This window comes from Macaca nemestrina, chromosome 6 (genome assembly GCF_043159975.1).
Source record: "Macaca nemestrina isolate mMacNem1 chromosome 6, mMacNem.hap1, whole genome shotgun sequence".
NCBI lineage: Eukaryota > Metazoa > Chordata > Mammalia > Primates > Cercopithecidae > Macaca > Macaca nemestrina.
Window position 1 is genome coordinate 100,888,312 of NC_092130.1, and position 14,647 is coordinate 100,902,958.

Consider the following 14,647-nt stretch of genomic DNA (forward strand, 5'->3'; position numbering starts at 1 on the left):
GAAGCAGAAAAGTACAGTGTGATCAGAGAACCCTGAGAAGGCATTTAAGGATGTCATGATTTCCTGAGTGAAGATGTTATAACTCATCACTAGCAGCAACAGGACATGAAGACAAGACACACACACACACACACACACACACACACACACACACGAGCAAAAGAAAGCATTAATATGGCAAACAGGAAGTACAGTAAAAGTAATTTCAAAAACATCACTAAGAGTCTCAAGAGCTCAGGTATACATTTTATAGCACTTCAATCATAGGCAAAGATAGCTCATCATACAATTTTAAAATTTTGTAGTACCCAATTTCAAAATCATCTAGTAAGAAAAAAAATTCTAAGCCAGAGGAACAGACACAGCACGAACTGTTATTTTCCATTATATCTGGGACTTTTATTAAGTGGAATGTGATGTTACACCAATTGTCTGACATGATAATCAACATAGCAACTCATAGGGTAATAAGGTAATAATATATAATATGGTAATAAGGAAGTACATAATGCCCCAAAGCTGGGAGCAAATAAATTAGTTCTTCATTGCAAAGCATCCCCTTAATCTTGACTCAGATTCTCCCCATCAGTGGGCGATTTAGGCAGAGCTCCAATGCCTCCACATCTTCTAGGGCCAGCAGGTTTTGCTGATGTCAGCCCATAAGAAGAATCGCATCGTTCTCCTGATATTAAATAAAGGTGCAGGTATAAGATGGTATGGATACATGTCTCACATTTAATTATATTAATCACTGGCTCTTCTCCTCAGGCTTTCTGGGAAGTGAATGTTAACCTTTACAGGTTTATTGTTTGATTTTTGTTTTGTTTTGTTTTGCATGTACTGCTGTTGAATATAATCAAACTTTGTGCGCACACATCTGTATGCCAAAAGGCAGGCATGATCATTACGTACCAGGTTCAGAGTAATGAATGTTTGGGAAAACAATAATGTATTTATCAATAAATGAGATAGCTCTACCCCGACAATAATGTCTTCTGCATGCCACAGATAGAGTGTGATGCCCTTATCAATACTCCAGCTTTAGATAAAAAGGCACACAGAGCAGCATCTGCTATTTAGTCTTAGGTCACTCTTTCAATGTCTTCTGATTTATTCCTCTGAATTACCCTTAAATCAGTTTCAATTAATAGGACAATATAATATCCTTGAGCTTATGGACAAAGATCAGTCATCAGGCCTTCATTCCCTCTTTTGTAAGAGAGTCTCTTCAGGAAGCAAGTCAAGGGGCTCCCACTGTCATACACAGAAGACTATGGCAGGGGACTCCCACAGGAAGCACTGTCTGACAGTGACCTCTAAGAATAACAGAATTTAAAAAAAATAATATTAGAAGGAAACCACCAGATTCCTACTGGGCATCTCCCACAGTTGTTGAAGCAGCCATCTTTGAACACCTGTTTCTTTTCTTCCTAAGCGTCCCCTGTTCCTACTCATTACTAATCAAAATTAGAGCTGCATAGTAAAAAACTCAGGGCCTTCACAGGACAAGCCTTTGGACTGCCTGAGTTTCAGGTGAGCCTCAGAGGCAGAATTATGGTAAAGGCTTGCACATTTTCTCCAGATCACCCATCTCTGTAGGTAGGCCCAGCTCACACACTACCCTCTCTCAACTACTGCCAGAGAGAGAATAATGTGACTGTCTTCACAGAAAGAACATGTTCCCTTCAGACACAATGCTAAGATAGAAGAGCTCTCTGTATTATATCCTGCTCCTTTCCCACCTCCAAATATGTCAGCTTACTATAATGTAGTGCTAAAATATAGAGGATTTAGAGATGTTCAAAAGCACCTAATAATAACATATATTTAGCAATGCCTTATTAAATAATATTCATATATAATATCTACCTCTACACATAAATTCAAAATATCAACATAATGACTTAAGGGGAACTAGAAGAAATAATAACAAATTATGTTTTAAAATATGTATATGTTCCAGTATAACAACTCTCAAATACAAAATGAAGACATGGGATGCTAATATCTAAGTGCAGAATCATCACAAATGCAACAAATGCCAATGAAGACAAATACAGGTGTGCTTATTAGCAACTGATGTCACAAATGGGGTTTGTCACCAGTGGTAATGTGATTTGCAGAAATGATGAACAACTCTCAGTCAGACTTTAAACAAAACAAAATATAGTCTTCCCTTGATTTACAAGTGGTTTTACTCCTGAAAAATTTACAACATATCAAAATTGTGCAAAAGATACTGTGTTTATACATAAAACAGAATACAATTCTAGGCTTAAATTATTAGAAACAGATTTTTTACCTAAACAGATATCTGCTGGGACACTGGAAAATTGTGTGATATGCAAGGCAAGGCTTTGCTTACGTGGAACTGTCTTGTGCACTACAGGTCTTTGGTCAACGGAATGTGGGCTGAGTGGCAGTGCACCAGTTCTGAGTCTAGGGTTAAGAGGCAGGTATTAGCTTCAGAGAAACAGAACCAAAAGGACACGTATGGATATAAATATAGAGAGTATAATAAAGAGACTTGTTATAAGGAATTGGCTCATGCAATTATTGGAGGCTAAGAGGTGCAGACCGAGGAGGGCCAATGGTATAATTTAAATCAAAGCCTGAATCCAAAGGTGGAAGATCAATGTCCCAGCTCAAAGACAGTCAGGCAGAGAGAAAGAATTCTTTCTTACTCAGCCTTTTATTCTATTCAAGCCTATTTATCTACTTGTTTGTTTGTTTGTTTGTTTGTTTACAGAGTCTCACCATGTTGCCCAGGCTGGTCTTGAACTCCTAAGCTCAAGCAATCCTGTTTCAACCTCCCAAGTAGCAGGGACTACAGGTGTGTGCTACTGCACCCAGCTCCAAAAACATTTCTTGAATAAACAATAATGAAAAGTGCAATGGGTAATAGAATGGACAACATCCTTAAAATAAATATGGGAAGTTCCTTAAAACTGTTCCTTGGAATAGTGATATCAAAGGGAAAGACATTAGAAGCAAGTCTACAAGGGGGAAAAATAATTTGATGAGCGGCCAGGGTTCTCCAATGTGTTTTCTCAGTCTGGTGATAAGAATCCAGAATATTTAGTATAGAGAGAGGGATGAATGCAATGTGCTTTATCCAGACCACTGCGGCTCAGAAGCCAGCTGATAGAGGAGAAATTTGAAGAGTCTGGAAGTCAGTTTGTTGCATTCTGATCCACTGGAATGGGTTCAAGTTTGGAGGGTAAGAAGAATAAGCCTCAGGAGTAAAGGACTGTGTGAGAACAGTTTTGTGAAATTCTGGACAAGGCGTGGAGGTCAAATGATAGAATTGCTCATGAGGGGCTTAGCATTTGGTCACAAGCAAAGCTGCTTTGCAGTGCAGATGGCTATGTGTGCAATTAATTAGGGGCCGTTATCTGCCTGTACCTTGTGGACAAAAAACCTTGTGGACTGGAAGTTCTGGGCACCCGAACAATATTCTGGACACAGTCACGCCACTTGCATGTCCACTGGCAGTAGCAAGACTCTGCCAAGCAGCTTCTCAGATCTTGTGCATGGAACAATGGAATTCAGAGCAGGAGAGGGAGAACTTGATAAGCACCTCCAAAGGACTGAAGTCAGGATAGTGGGGAGATAGTTATGACTGGAAGGAGCATGCAAGGGACCTCTGGGGCATTCGGAATATTCTTTCTGATTTTTGATGGGTGCTCTATAAAGAGATGTGTTCAATTTGTGAAAACGCAGCTGTACCCTTATCAAATATGCACTTTTCTTTCTATATAGTATACTTTAATTTAAAAAGGTTTAAAAATAATTTAAAATACTTCCAGCCCCTATGTGTCCAGTGCCAGGAGTTACAAATATCTCAGTAGTTTGGCCTCTTCCTCAAGGTATGAGTCTAGTAGGAAAATACACATAGAGCAGCCACCATGACACAATATGAGAAGCACTCCACAGCTGGAGCTGCAAGGGGCCTAGGAGAGACAGAGAAAGAGCTGTGGAGTGTCATAAAAAGGGACCTTTGAGCTGAGGATTGAAGGATGATTAGGAGACTTTTCCATAGATAAATATGTGTACGGCGGGGGGAAGAAGAGATGGTAGGAGGGAGAACATTCTCAGCCCACGGCAAGACAAGATAAAAAATTGCCAATCTCCCATCCTGTCAAATACATAGTCATAGTAGAGTGAAAAATGTGCCTAAAAGCACAATATTCCAAGTATTAATGCAGGCTTTTGACAGCTATTGGACAAATAAGATTTATTGAGGATGGGGGTGGAGGAACGGGGGTCGATCCTCAGCTCTAATGACTTAAGTCAGCAATAAGCAGCCCCTGCTCAAAGGCCAATGTATTGAATGTTTATAGCTATGTTTCTTTTTCATTCAAAATGAAAATAGTTTTATTGAGTACCAAAGCAATTTATGTTCTCACAACTTAGATGACCTCACCTACATTATTGCCTGGAAAAATATCCATGAGAAAAACTGGCACTGCTTTTTTAGCCACTAGAACACTAATACTTACACATGTTTGAAAAACAGCATTGCAGGTGAATGCTGAAATTAATATTTACCACCTCCACTGGTGCCTTAATTACAAAAGTCATGTGTGCTTATTGTTGAAAACTCAAACAATTCAGAAATATATATATTAAAATACGTAAGGTCCTTTCCACACCCCAAAAAGACAAGAGTTTGATCTTTATTCTTTCAAACTCTGTAATGTACCTTAGATTCTTTTTAGTAGAATCATACTATATTGATTCTACTAAATATATATATTTATATTCTGGTCATAAATTGCTATTTTTAAACTAACAACATCTTCAAAATATTTCCATTTTACCATGTAGGTTCACCTCATTCATTTCAGTGGCTGTGTAGTATTTCATTATTTGGATTAACCATAATTAATGTGATCAGGCTCTGATAGACATACAGGTTGTTCCAATTTTTCACCACTGCAAATAATGATGCAATAAACATACAAAATTCTGATGATTTATCTTAGTATTCTGATACCTCTGAGCATGTCTAGGAGGGAAGGGACTAAGGAGTCTCTTGGGATTTTATCTCAACTTGGAAACTGAGCAGGGTCAGGCCTGATTAGTACTTGGGTGGGAGACTGCCTGGAACATGAGCTGCTGTAGGCTTAAAAAAAAAAAAGTCTCCTAGAAAGCTCATTCTGAGTGAAAGGCAATTTGAGACCGTTATTTACGGTCCTAGGACAACGGACCTGCATTTGAGAGGGGAACTGATTGTAAATACAGGAGACTATCACTTGGCATGTCCGTACACCAGCCCTCATACATTCACAGATTCTCTAAACTCTCCAGGGACATCAAGAGCACAGGGAAGCACCAGCAGATTCCACAACACTGGAACCAAGGCATTCTGGGCAGTGAGAGGCAGGTCGGGCAACACTGTGGTGATGTTGCTGCAGGGACCAGAGCAGGGGACAAGGACTATAGGAGCAATCTTCAAGGACTCAAAGAATAGTGAGGAATCTTTGAAGCAGGCTAGGAATGCCACAATTGGGGTCAGACGAGAACCACAGAAGTGATTATGGTTGCTGCTGTGAGTCTGTAATTTCTGCCTTCACATGGATGTGGCCAACAGGAAACAGGTTGTAGATTTAATTGGATGCTTCAAAAAGTAATAGTCTTTACACTTAAATTGTTTTGTGTTCAATGCAGCTAGTGATGGGTTTAATATGCGTTGACTGGAGTATGTCGTCATGTGTCGAAAAGAATGGTGTGAGGGCAAACATGACAATGGCTCCATGGATTTATTAGAATATCACTTCTTAGATATGAAGCACAAAAATGAAATAAAGAAAATTGGCATGCTTAGAACTACTAAAAAGTGATATTAAAATACATGTATTTTAAAAGAGGCTAGTTGGAGCTTGAAATGACAAAGTGGGTCACCTTCTCTACCCACTGCCAAAATGCATGGCTGTTCCTAGCTGCAGAAGCTCCCGTGCTGCGTGACTCAGCTGGGTAATTTAAAGCAAAGAATAAAACACCTTAGATATTTCTCTTAGACAAATTTTAGCCCCCCAAAGTTCACTACTTATCTTGCATAAATTTGCAGATTTTAAAACCTAAATATTGGAAGAGATAGAATCTTAGAAATCAAGCTGCTGGTGTTCCTGGTGTTTCTACAAAGGCAGAACTAGAACTTCAAGTTCCAGTTGTTCAGCAATTACAGAGGCAGTGATGGCAGTGAAGATTCATTGCAGTCACCGAAGAATAGGAGACCTAAGGATATCGTCTTTAAAAGCTCCAGATGCTCATCCAAAGGTCTGAACACACTAGATGATGGTAATCAGGTGAAGACAGGCATGATGTAGTGGAAAGAACACTGAACTAGGCGTTTGATTACTTGGTTTAGTTAATTATAAGCCATGCATCTCAGGAAAATCACAAGTTCTCTGGGTAAGGAGAGGGCCAGGGATACCATGAAGACTAAATGCAATGCTCTGTATGCATATGCTGGATACAAATATGCATAGCTTAACAAGACCAGCTACACAATTGGCAGGGCCCAATGCAATAGGGAAACATGGAACCCCTTGCTCACAGAATTTCAAGAGGTGACAGCAGAACACCAAACCAAATATACGGTTCTTTTAAACGTGAAGCTTAATGTGACTGTTCAGGCTAAAGACCCATGAAGCTGGCCTTAGGTGTTACCAGCCCACAGATAGGTGCTCCTTGAGAACAGGACTTTTGTAACTGCATAGCTGAATCCTCCAGACTACCTTGTATTTGATAAATACTCGGGAAACACTGATTGCTTCTGAAATTGCAGTATAATGAAAAAAAGTGGAATTTTATACATCAAAAAGGTATCCTCTCATTTTACAAGATACATATGGAGACAAAAGAAAAGATACTTTTTAAAGTACAGTGCCTATGAAGTAACATGCTAGGAGCTTTGTGTATATTTTCCTTATGTAATCTCTACATGTAATCCTGAAAAGTAGATTACAAAATCATCTTTTCACATCTGAAAAAATTTAGGCTTAGAGAGGTTAAGAAACTTGTTCATGGTTAAAAAGCTCAACATATGTAATCATTAGAGAAATGCAAATCGGAACCACAATGAGATACCTTCTCACATCAGTCAGAATGGTGATTATTTAAAAGTTACAAAATAACAGATGCTGGCAAGATTGCAGAGAAATAGGAATGCTTTTCCACTGTTGGTGGGAATGTAAATTAGTTCAACCATTGTGGAAGACAGTGTGGCGATTCTTCAAAGATCTAGAACCAGAAATACCATTTGACCCAGCAATCCCATTACTGGGTATATAACCAAAGGAATATAAATCATTCTGTTACAAAATCACATATATGTTCATTGCAGTGCTATTCAGAATAGCAAAGACATGGAATCAACCTAAATACCCATCAATGATAGAGTGGACAAAGAAAACGTGGTATATATATATACCATGAAATACTATGCTGCCATAAAAAGGAATGAGATCATGTCCTTTGCAAGGACATGGATGGTGCTAGAAGCCATTATCCTCAGCAAACTAATGCAGGAACGGAACACCAAACACTGCATGTTCTCACTTATAAGTGGGAGCTGAACAATGAGAACACATGGACACAGGGAGGGGAACAATACACACTGGGGCCTGTCTGGGAGGGACTGGAGGAAGGGAGAGCATTAGGAAAAATAGCTAATGCATTCTGGGCTTAATACCTACGTGATGGTTTGATAGGTGCAGCAAACCACCATGGCACATGTTTACCTATGTAACAAACCTGCACATCCTGCACATGTATCCTGGAACGTAAAATTAAAATTAAAATTAAAAAAAGAAATTTGTTCATGGTTACACTGTTTTTCTCTAACACGTCATTAATTCATTTGACAATATTTCTTGAGCTCCTACCATGCTCCAGATACTATTTCAAACATAAAGGACAAATCAGCAAGATTAATATAAGACCAATGTATCCCTAATCCTGTCCTCAGTCTCCTAGGGTTTGTAGATTAGTAAAGGGTGACTGGCATTAATGAAAGAATCTCATTTTTTTAAAAGAAATTGTAAAATTAGTGAGCTTCATAAACAAGATTGCTAGATTTGGCAAATAAAAATATAGGACACTCAGATAATTTTAAGTTTTCGATAAACAACAAATAATGTTTTAGTGTAAGTATGTCTGCCATGGTCTGAAAGCTGGTGTCCCTCTCAAATTCATATGTTGGAACTTAATCCCCAATGTGATAGTATTAAGAGGTGAGGCCTTTTGGGAAATAAGTCATTAGGGTTCCACCCTCATGAATGGGATTAGTGCCCTTATCAAAGAGGTTGAAGGGAGGTGCCTTGCCCCTTCCATGGACATTTATGAGGAACAGGCCTTGGCCAGACACCAAATCTTCTGGGAACTTAATCTTGGAATTCCCAGCCTCCAGAATTGTGAGCAATAAATTTCCATTGTTTATAAATTAGCCAGTCTAAAATATTTTGTTATAGCAGCTGGAAGGGACTAGGACAATGTCCCAAGCAATATTTTTGACATATTTATACTTAAAAAATTTTATTGTTTATCTAAATTCAAATTTAACTGAGCATCTTATATTTTCTCTGATAACTTTATGAGGAAAAGTGCACTGTATTAAAAGTAACCTCACAACAGATGCTTAGAGGCTGGATTGAAATCTGAAGAGCATAAGGAGTTAATATGGTACAGGTAGGTTGGGGCAAGTTGCAGAAGGAGACTGATGATTGAAGGTTGCTGGGGATGGAAGTGGTTTGGGGCTCATGTAAAATGAGGCTGCAGAAGTGAGCAGAGGCCAGACCACCTAGGGCTCTGAAGGCCATGCAAAGGTATTCAGCCTTTATTGCACTCAACTGACCTGTCATTACAACGTTCCTTCTGCCAATGCCCTTCCCTTCTTTGATACCAAATATGTAAGTGTCTCCATGGAGTCGTTCCCAACCACCCATGCCACTCACTCCCATGACTTTTACTAAAGAAGTTAGTCCTCTTTACATCTGTCTCACAAAACAGAATGATATTTCACTGAGGGCTTCCAGCAGATACTTGGTAAATATTAAAGAGGAAAACATAGCGTAGAAAGTCCATGCATTCTGGTTCTTGCTATGCTATCTAGAAATAGTTCAAGTGCATCTGCATATATGGTTCCCCTAATGATAATATCCAACTCACTTGGCAGAGCTTGATAAACAGCACACTCTGGGCCCAACCATGGAACCATTAACTTAGAATGTTTAGAATGGGACTCAGAAATTCCCACTTAAACAAGTTCCCCAGGAAAATATGATATACACAACTATTTGAGAATCACTCTATTTGGCTACTCTAGGATTCTAGGATTTGCAAATAGTGGAAAATGATAAGAGAAAGCTCTTGGTTTCACCTGTCATGAATCTCACTATACTCTTGACTTGTAAGAGGGTCCAAGGTTGTCAGAAGACTGAAGGCCATCCCTATAGTGTCCAGTCTTAATCATTTGTATTATATACTATCTATGGGAAAAGATGTAGCAAGCATAATGCGCATTAGGTGGTCAACAGAAAATATTTTAAATGTCATACTAAATTGATCTGAGTATTTTCTTTATATTAAGCAGGAATTATTTTTCAAATTTGATCCCTAAAATTGTTTTAATTCATACATCTAATGGCATAATACAAAATCTAATGGACCATTTATCTACAAAAACAGAGCCTATAGCTTCATGTAAAATTTTAACCTGAGTTAATTTTTAAAAACACATTTTCTATACTACTTATAAGCAAAGTTCAAACTTAAAATATAACTCATCATATATTTCTCTATTTCCTGGAGAGAAAGAACATTAGAACTAGAAAGGACCAAATCATCCAATACATCCTGTCCATTTATTTAATTTTGTTCAATTCTTCTCAATAGGGAAGCCATCCTGAAGTGCAAATACTACTGCTGTCCCTAATTAGGAGGGGTTGTGATAAAATAAAATTGTGTTTTAGTATCCCATTAAGACATATTTCTAGCAAGAATTAAAATTGTAACTTCATTCCCATTGTTATTCTCAGCTGTCTCAAATAAAGAAAAAACCTCCAAATTCAAACCACTGCAACATCTTACGCTGGTTGCTCAACTGTGCAGAGATTGAAAAAGCAAAGCAAAAGCAAAAACAATGTGGCAATGTTGCATCAAAACTATATACACCTGCCAGGGGCTGCCTTTCCTGGATTTACAAACAGACTTCATTGAAATGATGAGTTTGTGTTTAAATGGAAATAATATGTATGCTGTGAACCACAGTCAAACACGAACCTCACCAACATGGAACCAAGAAATACGCTGGTGAATTGAAGGTTTTCCCCTGATATAGCTGCACAGAATAAGAGACATTTTGCTTTCACTACTCTCAGAAATCTAGCATTATATGGAGTAATATGAATAACAACAGTGGGCTGGTTAAGGAGGCATTTTGACAAATCACATGCTTTTATTCATATAATATGTCATCGAGTTTACTTAAGAATAAGAGCTAACACTCCTAATTATAGGAAATGGGTTTTCTGGTACTTGTCATCACGTGATATATTGCACATTATGATGCCTTTGCCGTAATCTCCTGGAGATTGGGAACTGGATCCTATTATTTGAAGCATTTCCACACTCAAGGAATATGATAGGGTTAATAATGAATAGGATTTTTACTACAAGCTCTTAGGCCAGTCTGCTGCTCAGATCAGAGAAGCTACTTTCACTGTCATTGGGTCATGAAAAATAAATCTCATTTCTCCACTACATGAACAAAACACCCAAATGTGATCCAGAGCTGCTTTTTTTCCTTCTCCGGACAGTCAGCAGCTAACGGCATTTGATTGTATATTAGACTGTTAGGAAAAGTCTATTGTCTGCATTTGCTCACATCGAGGGCCAAATTTCATTTTAAAAAAAACAACGCTGGAAAAGGTCTCTAGAATTTTTTAAAAGATAAAGTTGTTTGTGCGTGTGTGTGTGTGTAGGGGCTTTGCTAATATTTTCCATTCATAGAGAATTTGTATTTCCAAAGCCAAAGCTCTCTGAGACTATCTCTTTTGTCTTCAAAACAACCCTGTAAGGTACATAAAAGCTAGTATAAGCTATTTTTTACATTTCCCAAAGGTGGAAGATGAACCTAAGAGGCTAAGTAACCTGCCCAAGGTGACATAACACAATATTTGGGGAAATGGTGACTAGCATCTGTGTTTCTGGGTTCCTTGATAACTGTTTTTCTTCCTCCCTCCCTTCCTTTCTTCTTTCCCAACCCAGCCCCCTTTCATTCATTTTGCCTACACACTGAAGATTTGGGCTCCTTCAGTAAAGCCAGTAGAAAAACTTAGTCATTGGGTTTCCAGAAAGTGGTCTTTAAAGAAAGAATAGAATGGATCGTGGATTTGATTTATTATTTTCCACCAGAGAATGCATTATCAGTAGTGTTTTTAACGCGTATTTTTTGCTATGAAAGAGGAATGCGGCACATTGTTTTGTAAGACATTCTTAAACCTCGCTTAGAGGCCAGGCCTCCTGCCAAAAATCCTGAAGAATGGTGGCGCAACGGGTTGGCACTACAGAACCTCACTAACCTCAACACCTAGGCGTTCACATGAAAACTTGCCCACCAGCACGAGGCCTTTCGGAACTTGCCATGGAAAATGAGTGAACGCCTAAGAGATCAACGCCACATTCTTCAGAATTAAGGATAAGAATTAAACGGAAGCTACCGCGCTAACAGTCAGCTAAGTATGAAGGGAGTAGGTTCAGCGGGAGAGGAGACCATCAGGGCATCCCGGTCTCGGAGCCTTAAAAGACGCCCCATCTCCTCGGTACCCCGGGGAGTGCCCGGTAGCTGCTGCGCCTTCCCAGCACTGCGGCGCACTGCGGAGCCGCCTGCCAGCCCGCCCGGGCAGTGCGGGGCTTTCCTCGCCGCCCCGCGCCGCCGCAGTCCGCCCGCCCCCCGCGGCCCCGCCGGGTGGCCGCTGTCCGCGTCAGGCGCGCCGCGGGGCATCCATCAACCTAGAGCCTTTGACGCACACACGCGCGCTCCCAGACGGAGACTCCGTCTCCTGCCCCCACCCGCCACCCCTGCCCGCCCCTCGCGGGTCTGCATTTGCATCACTGGCACACGTAGCAGGTGACGCGAGCGCCCCCAGCTCAGGCCGTCCAGGCGGCACCTCCAGCCCCCGTGACTCAGCCCCTCCCCCTCCGCCCCCGCGAGCCGCCTATGGTCCCCGCACGCCCACAGATCTGCTCCCGATTGTTAATCTGTCGCGGGGTGCTGGCTGCCCCAAGCCAAGTTCATCCCCGTATTCCGCAGTCCCCCTGGACCCAGCTCGGGGCGCTCCCCGCGACACTCTGGAGAAAAGTCTTCCCAGTTCTAGAACCCAGGCGGAGGGGAAGAAGCCCACTAAGAGAAAGGGTCAGAGGGTCCGCTAATGGCCTTCACTACCCTCATTGCCATCTAAGATTACCCATTATTTACTGGGATCGGTCCCTTTCCCCTCTGAGCTTCACAGCCTTGGGTCTGCTTCGCCTCGCCTGGCGCACAGTAGGCGCCCAATAGGTTTTTGCTGAATGAAGGCGTTGTGTAGGAAGTGCAGGCGGCTGACAAAGAGCCTCAGCCCCGCGGGCTCCCCTGCTCTCCAGCCTTCTCTTGCTCTCGCTTAGACGCTAGACAGGCGCTTCGGGAATGCATGTGGGAGAGTTTGAAAATTCATGGTGTTTCTTTCAGGCTCTCTCAGCACTTAACTGCAGCTGCCTCTGCTCTCCCGCCACCCGCACGTCTGCAGAGGGATCCCCGCCGAAAAGTTGAGCCTAAGGCTGCTATGAAGGTATAGGTCCAGGTACCCTGCCCGTCAAACCACACAAGCAAAAAAGAGCTTGGCGGTCGCTGCAGACGCGGCCCATGCATCGCCTCTGCTGCCTACCCACCTCCCCTGGGAATCCCAGAGAAAGTGCGACCCAGTCCCCAGACCTACCCTAGCGAACCCGGGGGCCACTGCATCTATTTTACCCCGACTTTCCCGGTCCCTCCTCAACAAAGGCGCCTACCCAGCAGCGGGCACCTGCAGCCGTTTCCCCCGGGGCAGGCGGGGCAAAGTTGCGCTTCTGAAAGGTTGCAAAAACTTCCCCAGGCTGTAGCGCCCGGCCACCGGTCGGGAAGAGAAATCCAGTAGCCGGGAAGTCTCCCCGGGGATGCCCGCTTCGCCTCCCCCACTCACCGCTCCAGCCGTCGGAGACCCTTTCCCTGAGTGGTGTCAGCACTGCAGCCGCCTCCGTGCGGGCGCCGCTCCGGCTCGCTTCCCCGGGCCGCCTCCGTCTGCCACTCTCGCCTGCAGCGCGCAGAGTGGTGACTCCTCTGAGCGTGTCAGCGGCGAGAGGAGGGGCGGGAAAGTGACTCCTGGCTTGCACGCTGCGGTCCTCCTCCCCTCCTCCGCCTCCCTCCTCCCCCCGGTGCTGCAGTGCCGGGCGGCGGCGTGGCGAGAGTACCAGCGGTGCGCAGGGTGTCACGGCGCGCGGGGGAGGCGGGCGCCGGGCGCCACTCGCGGTGCTCCGGCAAGTCGCTGTGGTGAGGCGCTGCTGAGGTGCGGGAATGGGGCAGGGGGCGGGGAAGGAGAGCCACTTGCAAGTGGTAGGTACTTCTGGAGAAGTCAGGGCTCTGAGTTAGTAGCAGGTGAAGGAGGGGGGCGGCAGTCCTTAATTGGTCACCAACTGTGACTGTGCGTTGCGCAATTGGCGGCGACCCGGGTCAGGTCCAGCGTGAGACGCCAGGGATTTCTGACTGCTGGACTCTGTTAGCACCGGACAAAAAGAGGGTTTGTATTCTATTTCTGGGCCTGGGATTGACTTATTACTTCAAGTTGGCTTCCAGGGAGCAACCAGGCAGAGCTAGATTGCCTATTTCCCCCAGCCCCCACCCCGACGCTGGCAGACAAGTCCAGAGGAAACTTGGGCACAGCAAGAGCAAGCAGAAGAAAACTTCGCTAGGTTAAGTCTGGTGTCTCCCCAATGCTAGATAGGGCCAGACAGCTGGGCTCGCAGGCAGACATTGAAAGTGGCCCCTTAGGGGGAAAACAACCAAATATGAGAGAGAGGGAGAGAGGGAGAGAGGGAGGGAGAGAGGGAGGGAGAGAAGGGGGGAGGAGAGAGAGAGAGAGAGAGAGAGAGAGAGAGAGAGAGAGAATGAGAATGAGAATTTTGCTTGTGTTGTCAGAAACAAACATGTCTCCCTTTGGCGTGCAGGAGACCCCAACTCGCGCTTCACTGTTCCAAAGCGGTGGAGAGAAACTCGCTCCTCGAGGCCACACCCAGGCCTGGCGCACCCACCCAGCGGCACCATCGGAGGGCGTCGCCCTCCCAGGCCTTCCGACGCGGACCCTGCCATCCGGATGCTGCGGGAAGTAGGGCATCCCCACGTCCCTGACTCCTCCAGCTCCGCGCTGTCACGGAACCCATGTGGAGTGGGAAGCGGTCACACAGGCGTGTGCCTTCCGCGAAATCGTGGCTCTTGTGGTGGTGACCCAAAGCGAGACAAAGCGCGGTGCCAGTACGGGCTGCAGTGGTTGGAACTCAAACACACACATCTCTCCGCGAATGTGTTCCATACGTGTAAATATGCCTGGGTGATTGAATGGATGGCTGAATG

The 14,647-nt window shown here is 43.4% G+C and overlaps 1 protein-coding gene across 4 annotated transcripts in view; it reads right to left on the minus strand.

Moving 5' to 3' along the window:
- The window catches only part of LOC105475122 (synaptic vesicle glycoprotein 2C), a 270,506-nt gene extending 257,044 nt beyond the window's left edge, over positions 1 to 13,462 (minus strand). For 2 of the 4 annotated variants that reach the window (XM_011730131.2, XM_071098804.1), the window contains exon 1: positions 13,224 to 13,462. The gene's annotated coding sequence lies outside the window, so the exon portion shown is untranslated. Of the gene's footprint in view, positions 1 to 13,053; positions 13,169 to 13,223 lie in introns of those variants that run through there. The other 2 variants (XM_011730129.3, XM_024790743.2) reach the window with 2 other exon arrangements.
- Positions 13,463 to 14,647: the final 1,185 nt, after the last annotated feature.